Source organism: Sinohyriopsis cumingii, chromosome 6, assembly GCF_028554795.1.
Source record: "Sinohyriopsis cumingii isolate HCF-2022 chromosome 6, ASM2855479v2, whole genome shotgun sequence".
Classification (NCBI taxonomy): domain Eukaryota; kingdom Metazoa; phylum Mollusca; class Bivalvia; order Unionida; family Unionidae; genus Sinohyriopsis; species Sinohyriopsis cumingii.
This window is the reverse complement of record NC_142966.1, coordinates 48,416,478-48,432,520: the sequence shown is the minus strand read 5'-3', so window position 1 is coordinate 48,432,520 and position 16,043 is coordinate 48,416,478.

Below are 16,043 nucleotides of genomic sequence, written 5' to 3'. Positions count from 1 at the left end.
AGCGTCAGTTGCAGCACATTATTTCGAACCACCGTCGCAATGGCTTCATGGAGCGCTTCTGGATTGTGCATGATCACGCCGACGACAAATACCTCATCTTCATCAAGACCGGCAGTATATCTGCTGTAGCCTGACATTTTCTATATATAATCCCTGACAAACTTTTTATCGTAGAATTTTCGAATCCTCTTAGCGTTTTCAACCCGCATTGGTTGCCCATCATGCCCACGATGAGATCATGGACGGATCTCATCTATCTCTCCGATGAGCAAATCCATGTCAAAGGAGGTTGTTTCAGATACGAGTGTATTTTATTGAGCATTTTCTGATATGACAGTAAGGCCTGCTTGGTGGTATTTTCTTAAGCCTCCAGTCGTGGCTCAATGCGTTGCATCATCGTTTATAAAGCCAGTCCGGGTCCGGATAGAATCAGCATCATCGGATTGACCATCGCGCCCGTAGACACTACACAGGCGGTGGTCACAACGAGCGGTGTCAACGAGATGAATCTCAGAACGCGCTTATATCACATGTACGCGTGATTCTACACGTAGACTTAGCTATAATACGATTCTTGTTTGGGACACTTTTCCGCCGACAATTTCTGGTCGATGTGGTTGACGTCGATGATGGGCTTCATTTTTAGATGCCTCTGCGTCGACTAAACCCTGAAGCAGCCGTTCAAATTGTTGCACGCTCTCCTTTAATTCATGGTAATTTTATTGACCATAATGTAACTAACGGTTTCTCCAACCATCCAAAGGGGAAATCTATTTAACCCTGTTGTGCTGATTTAATGTTACAAATTCCGATATCGTATCAGAAGTTGCTGTCAGCTCAAGATGGTCCAGATATCGCTGTGAGTCTAAGAGCTTTAACAATCAGAAATCTTCAGCAGAATAATGTATTTTACGATGTTATTTGTAAATGTAATATAACGACAGGCAATTTTATTCTCCTTTGAGATTTACTTTTCACAGTCTTTTGAAAGCACACTTTCTTTTTTCAAAACACTGCTCAGTTTTTTCTTTATTTCATCCGCCGAGAAATTTTTCAAATAAGTTATGATGCTACAGTGATATCTGGATCGATTTTATCATGCACGTTATATATGATCATGTTAAAAAGTGCTTCCATAGCCGTAATCCTTTCAAAACCAGGTTGTTCTGCCACCGATTGTAGAATCGATGGTTCAGAAACAACTGCATCGTCAAGAGCAATCACTTCCATGATCACTTCGACGTCCTCTTGCTCTAGTTCGGCATGTTGAAAAAAAATTTCATCTTGTCGATGGCATTGCTTAGTGCTCACTTTTCGCGAAATCTCTTTTTGGATACTATTTTGTTTATGCAGTCGTTATATTTTTAGAGTGCGTCATCGTCTTAAATCGTAGTCGTTTAATGTATCCGGTTTTCACTACTGTATCAACGATGTTTGGATGCTGTTACTGGATAATCGTGTGAACAATTTCTTCAATGCTTTTTGCAAGCCATGTCGATTCCCTATCGTTACAAAATTTAAATACGGCTAAATACTTGTCTAAGACTTCACTGAGTTGTTCTTTTGAAATAAGTCGAACTGAAATATGATACAGTTTGATTTTATTGTGTTTCCCTTGTTCATTGCATTTTCTACAGACAACTGTAACCTATTTCTCACCTGATTGATACCCGAGGAAATCTCCGTGGTCTACTGAGCAAGTTCTTGTCATTTCAAGCATACGACGCATCCTGCCTGTAAGTATCGTCGAAAAATAACTGGTAAAGTTCGATAGCTACTCCGATAATTTACGCCATGGTGAAACCTATATTAGTTAGATAATGCTAAAATAATCGTTAATCAATATCAGACCATCCAGTTTAAAAATGTGGAAATAACTTAACCCAAAATTAGAAGGTTCTGCCCTAAGAACAGAAAATTTAAACGTGGAATACTTCATGCTTGTGGCGGATATATATAAATTCAAGCGTTATGGAACCAATGGGAGAGGTACCTTCGTAAAGATGATCACCGATGATATCTAACCTCCACGTGAGAATGCGCTGTGTTCCAGAGCTGTGTCCACGAACTTGAAATTTCCGGATTGCTACTTTAGCAGTTAACTGAACATGAAGCCAGAAATTAGACGTACTTTCAGACGTGGCCCACTAGTTGCCAGCATTGGACGTTACCAGGTGATTGTCAGAAAATAATAAGCATGGTAAGAGCTTGAGAATTCTGATGAAGCTGATACAGAAACTCTACACCAGTTTCCATTATGTCCCCTGAACTTTGGAATGTGCCAAGATCTGTCTATGACACGGTGCGGATCGAGGTACATTCTCGTAGTTAACTCGTTGTGTACCGTGGGTGGATAATTCGTTACCGCGATTTTAGCTCCAGTCACTACGGTGTGATTTCCTGTGAGCGTTCCTCCAGTGGTAGATAATTATGTGCCACCAAACGTGTTCACCGGTGAATACGATATCGCCTGGCTGCACTATGTGATCGACCATGTGGTGGGAAGTCCGTACAAATTTTAGTTTTCCATCGATGTCGTTCTGTACAAGCAAATCTTTATATTATTGATGGTCAAACGTTGATCATAATCATCATTGTCAACTCTGAAACCTTCAACGGTCTTGACTACGATTGGTGTATAATTTCCACTGGCATCCTTGTCGATCCAGATAGATTTATGGCACCAAGGTTATAGATCATAGTTGTTCTCGTGTTCAGTCCGGTATACACTCCAGCTAGTCTAGAATTCTGCGATGTAGTTCCAGAGGTATGTAATAGAAATGGAAAGATCGCTAGTCACTTAGCCAGTCACGGATAAATTTCCATATATATCACCACCCAGCCAGTGTCACATCAAGATCTGCCGACGAGATGACACGAGAAGATGCAAGAACCTGTCCTATTGGAGATGGTAAACCATACAGAAAGTTTTCCTCCCATGTACATATTTATTGTCATTTCTCCTCCGGTCAACCATAATTTCCTCTTTGCCAGTCTGTTGGCGTGCTACCATCGTGCGACGTTGGCATCCGGGGTACCTTACATCGTCGACACTGGTGATGGTATGACCATTCCTGTTGCGATTACGACATGGTTTGTAGATAAGATCGACTCACGTGAATGATTTACTAAGATCACTGAGGTTCTGAACCCACACTGGTCGTTCTATTTCAGAGCTATAATTCCATTAGTGAAGACGATGGCACCAAAAATATTTTCATCGGTTCTTGTTCGGTTGGGACCTTCCGCAGCAACTGGAACTATCACCGGAGCTACACATAAAGCGATGATGGAAGATGGTGTTGCACGTAGCAGAAACCTCCACGGTGTAATTATCCGACAAATACGTGCCATCGTGACATCGTCCATAGGCTATCGAAATAAACCCGTGAAAAGAATACTCCCAAAATAATAGCATTTAATATAGCACTATGTCCTACATTCCAGTAGATGTTACGCTGTCACCACAGAAGAAGAAAAGTGTCGCTGTGCCAACCACGCATTAAAGGCCAGTATCCAGGTCTGGATAGAATCTCCCGATGAAGTCGTGCGCTACCTCCAACCATCGCATAAAGCAGCTGTGCACAACTCATTACAACTTCAAGAGTTCAACGATAACACGTGTGGATGGTACTGCATCGATTACATCCATCGTAGGTACGGAGGAAAATCACCCCTCGAAATTTTTTTATCGCTAAAATAATGCACACTATAACATAACACAACCAAGAAGAACTCGTGGTGCCTTATGTGCAAAATGAAAACAGAGTATCGATCCCGTCCGTGGTCGCAAACAATCATCGAGTCGTGATTAAATCGAAGTGTGCAGTATGTGGTTCCAAAATATTACACATTGTCACCATCGGAGACCAGTAAAATATAGACTATGTGCAACTTTGCTGACGACAACAGAGTTGCATGCAACATCGTGTCATGGCTCTATATAAAAAATGTACCATTGTAGGAACTGTGACATCGACACGAACTCCAAAAATCTTCGCATGCAAAGAAATATGTGCGTCTGAGACTGTAAATGCTAGGGCAAGAGACCAATTCTCGGTGGCGCCGTGGCGGGTGGATATTGCCTGGACATAAATGTATCGAACCGAGGAATCCCTTAGAACACAACTGGATGAAAACGATCAGCCCCTGTCCGGGCAAGAGCCCTAAAAGGGAGTCTATGCCATCGCGATGCAATACGGTATATGTTACAGAGATCATATCGACGACCAAGCGCGATGCGATTAAGTCATACTGAAGGACTTAAAAACACTCAGTCCAAAAACTTTCAGAGAACGTGTAGATCGAGCTCTTGTGCGTGGCATCATTGCACCAAACATAAACTGGGCATCGAGATTCCAGGTATAATGGAAAAGTCTGCTGCAATAGAAGATCTTTCGACGCTCGCAGATTAACGGCATCAACAAGCACGTAAGCATTTTCCACCACGCAGAGTCATCGTGGTCGCGGATGACGATGTATAGTCAGCAGATCTCGTCGACATGATAGATTACAGCACGTACAACGATTATTTCAAATATATCATGACAGTCATCGATGTGTTCAGAAAATACGCATGGGAAGTTCTTGTAATGAAACAAAAACAAAGGGAAATTATATCGTTAAAGTGTTTGATAGCATTGTAGGTGTACGAAAGCGCAATAAATTATGGACAGATCATGGTACTGAATTTTATAACAAAACCGTCTCATATTGTCTTCAAAAAATAATATCATCTTGTACAGCAAACAAAATCAAATCAAAGTGGCCGTCGTAGAGAGGTTTTATAGAATTCTCAAAACTTGCACGTGGAAGAGATTTACTAGCGATAACACCAACGATACTTAGATCTTTTGCCAGACATCGTCTACCAGTAGTACGATCATATATGGTATCGAAGTATCAAAATGACACCTACGGAAGCCTCTTCAACAGACAAAAAAGTAACAGGCCAGAAAGGCCTTATTTTTTAAAATCAAAATTCGAAGCAGGAGACAAGGTCAGAATCAGCAGTCAAAAAACTACATTCTAAAAGGTATACACCCCTAATTGGACTGAAGAAGCATGAGTTCCCGTCACGTACAAAGATCCCTCGGGGAAAGCCCATACAGGGTCCATTTCACGAGCAGGAATTACAACAATAAAAACACTTCAGAGTTGAAAAAGTCATGTCTACCAAAGGCAAAAATCGCTCATCAAATGGTTTGGTTATCTTGAACAATTCATCTCGTGGATTCCCACAGCATCATGATTCCTTTGTCTCGAGAGTCTATGACTCAGACGACAACGCCTCAGAAATAATCTTATCGCACTCCTTTCCCAAACTCTTCCCGGAGACCGTCTTACATTTCTCCGCATGCTCGTGAAGACCAATCTTCTCAAATATACGTATGAACACATACTCAAATTTTACAAATTTCACATGACCTACTAGCTTAACTCGAGTCACTTTATTCAGCCAATAGTAAAACTGGTCTCGCTTTATCTCTTACTTATGTTTGAAGTAAAACTGCTTATTGTACCGCTGCACCGGACGCTGATGACTATGACTGCGTCTCACCCATTCCTCATTCTCAGATTCGTCTTCGCTTTCCTCGCAATCAATCATCTCTGGTACAGAACTCAGATCCCTCAATCCCAATCGATCTACACTCCATGGATAACACGGAAGAGTCATCTTCCTTATATTACAAGCACACCTCTAACAACATGAAAGGTGAGGCAGAAACCCTTAGTATATGGACAGAGAACATTACTTATCACGCATTGCGCAACCATATAGGTCTAAAACAACCCCATATTTTCTGCGCTGGAATCACCACCCACCCCCCAAGAAAAAAGTGACCCAGAATCCCATACTCCAGTAGTATATAGACCCATGGCGGGCTCTCTCGACCACGCTTTATCACGCAGTGATAAAAATGAGCAAGAACCCCCATTTCTATATAATACCGTGGCGAAATCAGTTCTTCAGTCCCGACAGAATAATCGGCTCATCTTAGTGTTATATAGAACAATATTACAACGGGGCCATTTTAACAATTATCAAGCCAAACATTATTAATAATAATTATTAGTTTTTAATGAGCGATGTCCCGGCAAGGTGGAAGTTTCGCCTAGGGTGCCAAATGCCCTTGCACCGGCCCTGGTTACAACGTACGTGTCATAATGTAACTTGAACGAATCTTTGGAATGTCAGAGATATGATAGACTCTCTCTCTCTCTCTCTCTCTTGTCTACTTATATTTGTATAGCCCAAACGTTTAGCTTTATATGATCAGAATTTAATAAAGTCGAATTTGTTCTGTATTTTCTACTGTCTTCAAACCTGTATTTTATATACATGATATGATCACATTGCTCTCATAGTTGATGTAAACAAACATTTTGTTAATGCAGCTAGTAAATATTTTACACAGATTAAATTTTAATGTCAATGTGGAAAGACATAGTGCCATTAGGCTGGGCTATATAATGTTGTTTTCGGTTCATACAGGTATGAACCCCAAACAATTTAAAACAGTCTGGTCAATTAAATTGCTGGAAATAGTAATGATGAAAAAAAAATTAATTATATGAAAATAAATATAACCTACTCAGTGAAATCTTGACTGAGGCATCAGTATATCATATCTTCAGTAAATAATTCTTAATTATTTACATGAATTATTATTATTATTATTATTATTATTATTATTATTATTAATTTTGTCGTTGTTGCTGTTGTTGTTGCTTTTGACATTTTTGTTATTTCTTGCTCAGCGTTCCTCTACGACATTGTTATGACATTGATATTTGCCACCAATAGTTTTTATCCATTTTTTCAGGCTGGAAGTTGTTGTTGTTGTTTTAGGTAAAAACAATTTGATTATCTGTTCATAGTTACAAATTACACAGGTCATTCCATGTTTTATGCTTGCTTTAAACGTTTTCAAATCTGCCAACCGCACACATGTAGTTAACTCATTTCGAGACCTTTTTTCAACTTTTCTTATTTTCTTTTTTCCGGTATTCAGCTCGTTGACAAATTCCCTCTCATTCAAAATTTTATAGTCCACATTTTCTCTCGGCTTTTTTGTTTATCGTTGGATTTGTAGACGTAAGTTGTCCCTTCCCTTACTGTATTGTCTGATTAGCTCAAAATGTTGGGAAACTGTTTTGGAAACTTATATTAGAAAGATGACATTGAGAGCAAATCTGGCCAAGCGGTCATAATACCTGAATACGTGACCTATCTGGCTTTACAGAAGCGTGTGCATAGTGAAAGAACAACAATAAATGTGAACAAATTATATTTCCGACTTCATTTTTCCTATAGATGAGCACAACTGCATAACTCATTAGTCCGAGGACAAAAATGTGTTCTTCCCAAAACTACAAATATACATGAGGCTATATAAAAAAATCTTGCTTATGTTTATAAAAAGATTCTTAATGATTTGAAGGTCTAATAGTTATATTAAATAAAACACACATCAAGTCGCCAATGATAATATCCGAAATATCCAGATACCCTTCCATCGGAAGGTTACAAGTCTAATAAGGGCAAAATTTGTCGCACACTGGAACATGACACTCAGCTTAATTACACAAAATAAAGGAATATATACTTTTATGCTCGTGAAAGTTCATCTGCATTCACATTATCTTTTCCTATGTTTCTAATGTCAGTATTGTATTTTTGCAGCATCACCTCAACATTCTCCGATTTTTGTTTTTAATTTTGTAATGAAAATAAGGGATTGTGTTCACTGACTACAATATTCGGAGAAGGAGCTGAATTTGTTGTAAATATTAAAGCCAAACATTGCTTCTTGACTTTTGAATAATTTATTTCGTTTATTTCGTTTATTTTGTTGAATGTTTTAAAGGACAAATAGCACAGTGGATGATTCACATCATCTTTATCTTTTTGAATCAGTAGTCCACAACGCACACATCAATTGCATCAACATAGTTTCCATAACTGGTTGACATATGGTGCTAAAAGAAAGGTTCACTTGAAAGTATGACCTTTAATTTGTCAAAACTATCCTGACACTTGTCACACTAAAGAAACTTTACTTGAAAAATCTGTCAGAGGTTCCGCAATTATGAGAAAAAAATGATGAAACTTTCCCATAATATCCGGTCATACCCAAAATCGTATCAGCTTTATTTTGCTAATAGGCACTGGGAATTCAGAGATAGCCTTGACCTTAATTTCTACAAGTTAAACTTGACCTTTTCTCACAATATGTCATAAAATGTGACAACAAGCACGGCAAAACTCGCTTTTACTAAAGGTTATGCATATTTAATTTATATTGTGTACTTGACCTTTGTCTGTTGTTGAGGGTAGAGGTCTTGCCTATTTGATTTGTATCATGTAATGCCTGCCTGATTTAAAATGGTTAACAAGATGTCTACTAAAATTTAAGTTCAATGCCTGACCTTGATTACAAATTAATGAATTTTTCCAAAATATTATGTTGCGTTATAGGTCCGATGACATTTTGAATATGAAGAGGTTTTAGCAAACAATTATTTATTCCTGTCTTAAGTTCATTCTGGTGAATCATTTGCTTTTGATTTCAGACATAATTTGATATGAATCATCTACTCAAATTATTCATTGGAACTACAAACTGATCATCGACTTTTTGTATTAAAACACTACTTTCGAATTATTGTAAAATCATTCAAAGGCATTATGGACTATATCATTGTGATACACCAATACTATTGGTACATCAGCATATTCGATACTATTAGTACATCAGAACATTTAATACTGGAATTTATTTGCAGCATTCTAAAAGTTGGGACCTGTGAGATCATTTAAAATAATTTAGGATTAATCTCACAATACTGCAAGTTCCTCTTAAAGTTTCACTTTGTAACTTAGAGAAGTAAATTATTTGTTAGTTATACTAAACTTCTTGACTTCGCTTCTTTCTGTTATATAGATTAAGACCATAGAGTGGTAACAGAATTGTGGCTCGCCTAGAATCTGAATTAATTTAAAGCATTTCAGAGATATTACAAATAGTCTTTACAATTTAAATTTTCTTTATTTCGGAAGTTTGGAAAAGATTTCGTGAAACCAGCAATCCTTCATGACGACGTTTAAAATGGAGACCTCTGTTTTAAATCCTACCTAAGAAGGGTTAGAGTCTTTGAAAAACGGGCGAGTTGTTTGCTTGGGCTACTCAGACATTGTGATCTTCTGAAGTGTAAGCATTTTTCACAAAATTGGAGATATAAATAATTTGATTCAGCATTAGGAGGAAAGGAAAGTTTCGATGATAATGCTTTGGGTTTGATTAGTAAGTCCTCTCTGGTTTTGATATGATATTAAAGGAACTACAATGAAATAACGTGACGGAATTGGAATTAATAAAGCACCAGCATCAGGACAAATGATGAAAATGCAAACTCACAATGAGGAAAGGGAAATGCAATTACAGACAGAAGAGAGAGAAAGAGGAAAAGAAAAGTCATAAAAAGAGAGAAAAACGTGATAGAGAAATACAATATGCAAAGAGAGTGAAGGTAAGCAGATATAGAGAGAAAATGGGAAATGCTCTGAGAGAGAGAGAGAGAGAGAGAGAGAGAGAGAGAGAGAGAGAGAGAGAGAGAATGGGGGTAATGTAATATAGTTCATAAGAATTAGCACTCCCAGATGGAAAATGCGCCCCCCCCCCCCGACCAAAGTTCAGGTTTTGATGTTAGCAGAAATATTAGGTTAGTACAGTTTTATAGAAAATAAGTAGATGAATAATTTCTTCATTTTGAGAAAATTGCTAATTGTAAAAACACGTGAAGTCTACTTTTCACTGTCGCTGCAACAAAGCGCTGATTATGTGGTTGAAGAGTTATGAGTTGGTGCCTAAAGCATAAGGACAAAGGGTTAGGAATTGTAGACAAGAATAGGACAAACCGATGTGGAATTAGCTAGGGAAAAATAAATTATATTTGATTGGTAGTGTTCAGCCAAAAAGGTTTATCAAGATATGATAAACTCGGACAGCTGGTATTAGTTGAATGGCGTGTCATTTCAGATTGCTACAGATTTGAAAAATAAGCAACATAATAAAAACACAGCTATTCCAAACGCTCCTATTTCAAAAATGTCAAGGTCACATATTGAAGTTGAAAGTAATTTTTGTGTTAGGACAATCAAACCCCAGTCCGATCCTGTTATGGCTAACTACTGGTGATTCTGTCTAGCTTATCACAATTAAAATATTAAGGGACATATCATAATCTTGTGTTATCAGGCACTTTGCATTTGTCACCGAAGTCTTCTTTCAGTTAATCTTCTTATTTAGGAGTTGACTGCGGTTTTGTTCATGTTCTTCAACAACTTGGCATAAGGCTTAGTCTCAGGAAACATGGATGTCGAGGTAGTGGCTTCTAGACGTATTGACGATATCCGTTTATTGCTAATCAATGAACTAGTGAGAAATAAGGCGAAAAGGAGCAGGATCCTGAGATATATTTGTTTCAATTGGCTATTAGTGAAATTGAAGCCACACAAGTCCCAGTGTGTGTCAACAAGATTTCCAGAGGCAATTCCTTTGAGAAATAGTAACACGAAATGAGTAATAAAAGCACTGATTAACATTTTTACTTATGTTGGCCTTCCCACATCTGTCCAGTCCGATCAAGGGTCAAATTGTATGTTTATAATATTCCAACAAGTTTAGCATAAATTAGGCATCCATCAATACTAATCATCTGTTCATCACCATGATAGTCAGGATAGATTGGAAAGATTTTCTTAAATTTTGAATAATATCTTTTCGGTTATATTGCTTTGATAAGGAACAGAATGGAGTGAGGGTATACATTTATTGTTGTTTGCTATTAGAGAAAAAGTTCAAGAATCATTAGGTTTTATTCCTTTTGAGCTTGCAATTGGACATCCTGTCCATGGACCATTGAAGTTATAAGACTCTTCTTAAATATGGCTCTGATTTCAAATGTAAGTTGACCTTTGCCGATGACTGATGAGAAAGTTTTGGTTTTTATGTTTTTTGTCATTTTCTAAGTGATATATAGATTATCTTTGTTCAAGGTCTAGTCTCCTTTTAGAAATTTAGAATGTTCCAAAAAAGAACTTTTGACCCACATCCTCTTAATTTTTTGCCTTAGGTTTTCATATAAGGTTGTGGTCAACAAAATTAATCATTCTTCCCTTAAGGTAAGTCTGTAGAATTATTTACTAATGTTTTGATATATTATCTGAGACAATTATTTATTAGAAGGTATTCATTGGAATTGCCAAATCCACATTGCCATTTGAGGCTAAATCACTGTTTTGTGATTATTGCGAATTCATTCAAAGACATTCTGAATAACATCATTGTCATACATCAAGACTATTGATACATCAACACAATCAAGACTTTTGGTATGTCAACATACTTAAGACTATTGGTACATCAACATACTCAAGACTATTGGTACATTGATACATCAACCTAGATTGGTACATCAACCTGCTCAAGACTATTGGTACATCAATCTACTAAAGGCTATTGGTACATCGACCTACTCAAGAATGTTGGCACATCAACCTACTCAAGACTATTGGTACATCAACCTACTCAAGACTATTGGTACATCAACCTACTTAAGACTTTTGGTACATCAACCTACTCAAGACTATTGGTACATCAACCAACTCAAGACTATTGGTACATCTACATACTCAAGACTATTGGTACATTGATACATTCATTATTGAAATTCATTAAAGTTTATAATATTACCCACGTCTTCTAACTACAGTTCAATGAATTAAAGCGTAGGATCGCAGTACCGTCATTTCCTATCGTGCAATATATATTTGGGGTTAAGACACCATTCACAAAAAACGCAAAATTCACTTGTTCACCAGGACGTCCCTGTAGGTGAATTTCTAGGTCATCTGATACTAAGACTTCCCTGGACTCGTTGGGGGGACATCGAAACCCATTTGTTCACTTCATCATATATAAGGATCTCATTCTTCCTAACAAATATGAAAATATAGGTACAAAAAACAAAGTAAATTGTTTAATGCCCGATAAGGAAAAACTGAAGTTTGTAAGCAAGAAGTAAATACGCTACAAATATGCAGAGAAAAAACATAAATCAAAAATAGTCTCATGAATTCCGTGGAGTCTGATGGTCGCTCTTTCCTGAGCAATTCTATGAATCATTGCTTTCAAATAACATGGAGTTTACAAGTGCCAAGCATGTCAACTTTGCATACTACTGAAGGCACGTTTGAGGCATGTCTTGTTAAGTACATTTTAATAATTACGTTTATTTACAGAGGTGTACAAATTGTCTTTACAATTTAAACGAAGCTAAATTGCATGAAGGTCGCTGATATAGTTAAGCAACAATTAGTGAGACACACGCGCAAAATCTGCTGTAAAATGAAAGACGACAATACAAGGTCAGAACCGCTGCACCATCGCACCATACATGACCCTACTATGACTTTAAATGACTGTATTAGTTGTAGTACTAGTAATAGAAGTAGTAATGCTAATAATACACTTTAGGTAACTCAGATACAATATTCTATTCTATTTTCATGCCTCCAAGACAAAATTGGCAATTATAAAATGCAGTTAAAACAATTCACAAAGTCACGACAGCACATACAAGTAGACGGCATACATGTTGTAAGTGTATGAAACTAAATTTCAGAACCTAATCCTTAAATAAATATACTTCGAAAACAAAAGTACAAAACTTATTCTTCAAGGCGCAATTTGCTTCTATGGGAGATATTCATATATTTTAGTATTTAACACCTTTCGATTTATTGTTTACTTAAAAATGTTTGGTAAAACATTCCATAAGATAGTACTGGAGTTGGCAAATGCTTTTTCAAAGTATTTGCTTTGGACAATGCATTAATCATGGATGCTGAACAAATAAAAACATATCTCGGTATAAGCACAATTAGGAAATGATGATAGATCAGTTTATTAAATTATTGTTCTAGAGTCAGGACAAAATACAGATCAGTTCATCAAAATAATAGGGGTTATGACTCTACACGACATATAGCGGTAACACAACGGTGAGAAAAATAGAAGTGTCGCAAAGGAGAGAACTCGAACGTTATATTATACGGCCACCCCTTGTTTAATAAACGTATACATTAGCCAAGAAAGGCATCGTTGACTATTGACCAACCTGTCTTCAAGAGCTCGACCTTTTAACAAAGTGTGCGGTTTTGAACTAAATTTAATTTGTACAAACCATTAGCTTTTTAATGAACAAGAATATTTTCTTATTACACTTACCATGGCCATGACGAATAATCTTTCAACTCCATAATATACAAGGTCATTAATCACCCTAAGTGAAAGTCGTCCACATAGTTTAATGAAAAATCTTATTCTAGGGCAAATTTTACTTTGCTAAACCCAAGTAATTTGTTACAATGGCCATTTATATTTACCCGCCCACCCCTACACAACCTCCACCAAGCAATACCCCTCTTTCATATTTTAAGTGCAATTACTTTACAAATGTTAGTCTAGGTACGTGCTCTCCGACTTAATTTAATGCAGAAATAATTGTCTTGTTTTAGTACAGATGATCCTGACCGTTAACATTTTAGCGACGAAATCGAATGTTTCTTACTTGCTATATATGCAAGGCATTTGCAAAGTTTGTTAACTTTTGACAATAAACAAGTTGAATTATTTTACAGAACCTGAATTGTTAAAAGACAGACGGACAGACGCTGATTAGACGGACGGACAATATATTATCAAATTACGCTCCACCTTATAGTGGACGTATACTAATACAAATTTCTGGAATTTTGTATTAACTGCACTAAATATGCTGACATCGAATGCATTTAACTATGAGTTCTTATTTCTTTTAAAGCAACCCAAAGCCCCATTTCATTTCTAAATATTTTACCCATATCTGAAAATGTGGACCATAGCAACGTGGTCACTTGTCACCTACCCAACTTGAAATATGGAACTTGTATACCACACACACGGAGCTTCTTTCGGACAATTTTGTAGTTTCAGATGATACTGCTCAGAGAAATTCATAGCCACCGAGTGTCCTTCGCTGTAGCTGAAAACTTTCCGAACTGGAAGGATGAAATAAATTTTGCAATGAAAATATTACCCTTAGATCTATTAAATATATAATTTAGTGTATTCAGTTTATCACGACATTCGTATATAGCTTCCATGCGTGTTGAAATACTATCATATAAAAAATTTATCGTTATACCTTGACCGGGGGGGGGGGTGACGTAACGGGATGTGATAGGGTTAACAGGAATCTTCGTGTCCGTCTTTCCATCCGTCCTTGCGGATTCTGAGCATGGTGTAGTATATTGCAGAAATTTGTTTAACACGACTAGTCTCAGTTTTTAATTGATCGACACGAAATTCTATACATTTTACACTCGTGAAGACGTACACGTCGAAAAATTACTCTTATTTAACTATTTTGGCAAAGGTATTGTCCGTTTTCTCATGCAGCTGATACTTTGTAAGACAGAATCTTTTGAATGTGATTTGCCTTGGGTTTTTGTATGGATAGCTTTGAAACTTGATACGATATTATGGTATATTCTAATGATGGAGATATTGACAAATGTTAGTACTGCCATGATGATTTTTTAAATAAGAGTTATTGCCCTTTGTGACGTGTGTGTGTGTGTGTGTGTGTGTATATATATATATATATATATATATATATATATATATATATATATATATATATATATAATACCTGTGTTAGTAGAACTATTGTTGCAGTTTGTAGTGTATTACTGTGAAACTTAGCATATAGTATGACCATGATCAGAAGATATTCATGCCGATCATGGCCTCGCTCTATTTTCAGAAGAGTTATGCCCCTTTTCCATCATAGCCCCATCGCCAACATGAGGTAGAAGGGATATGCTAAAATAAGTGGGGGTATAATTAAATGAGCTAATTGTTTAATCCAATTTTGCTGATATTTAAAAGGTAGCTCTATGTCACAGTCTGATTTCAGAAATTTAGCCAGTCTCGAGTTTTCTCGGAAAGGGATGGGTGAAGTGGCGATTCATTGTGTGCATTTTCTAGATACAAAGAAAAAAATGTTATTATGAACTAATACAGCTTGACAAAGGGCAAAAATATAACGTCTATTATTTCTATTCAACATAATCATGGAAAATCACAATAGAAACACATATAAAATCACACAGAATATGATTATATATTTATTGTGTGCGCCGGATGCGGGAGGTCGTGGGTTCGATCCCCGGCCGAGTCATACCAGAGACTTAAAAAATGGTACTAACAGCTGCCTCGCTTGGCATTCAGCATTAAGAGGTTAGTGTTAGGACTGGTCGGCCTGGTGTCAGGATAATGTGACTGGGTGGGACATCATGCTACATGTCTGCGGCATGATGCCCCAGTGCTAGACATCACTATAAACTGCTCAATGCAGACATCGTAGCGATGTGACTGAAAAATTGTTAAAGCTACGTTAAAAAAAACTAAAACATCACATCACATCACATCACATCACATTGTGTGCGCGTGTGCGCATATTTCGTACTGTCTGAATATGACATTAATACGATTGGGTAGGAACGTTTCAACATAGTCACTGTTCAATTGGTAAATTAGGGACATAGTCATCTCAAGGCTACTTACTTGTAATGTTCTGGCTGCTAATTGAAGCCATTAAAAGTAACAATATATTTCTTGCCAAATTTTGAAATTATAACTCATATTTAGGGAGATGAAACTGGATATGCTTATATCCATGATAATCTGACGATGTTTCATGTACCACTTTTATGTTTCTATTTAAATGTTAAGGTATTGAATTTTTGTATCCAGGCTGTAGCTCTGAAGCTGTTTAAGATATTAGGAAGAATGTGTATAGATGATACAGAGAGTGTGTTGCATAGCATGTTTCATGCCATTTTGCAAGGTCAAGACAAGAAAACTTAAAGTATCATGTTAAATTATGATATAACTATTAATACATGTCTACATCCATCTTAATTTGGGAAA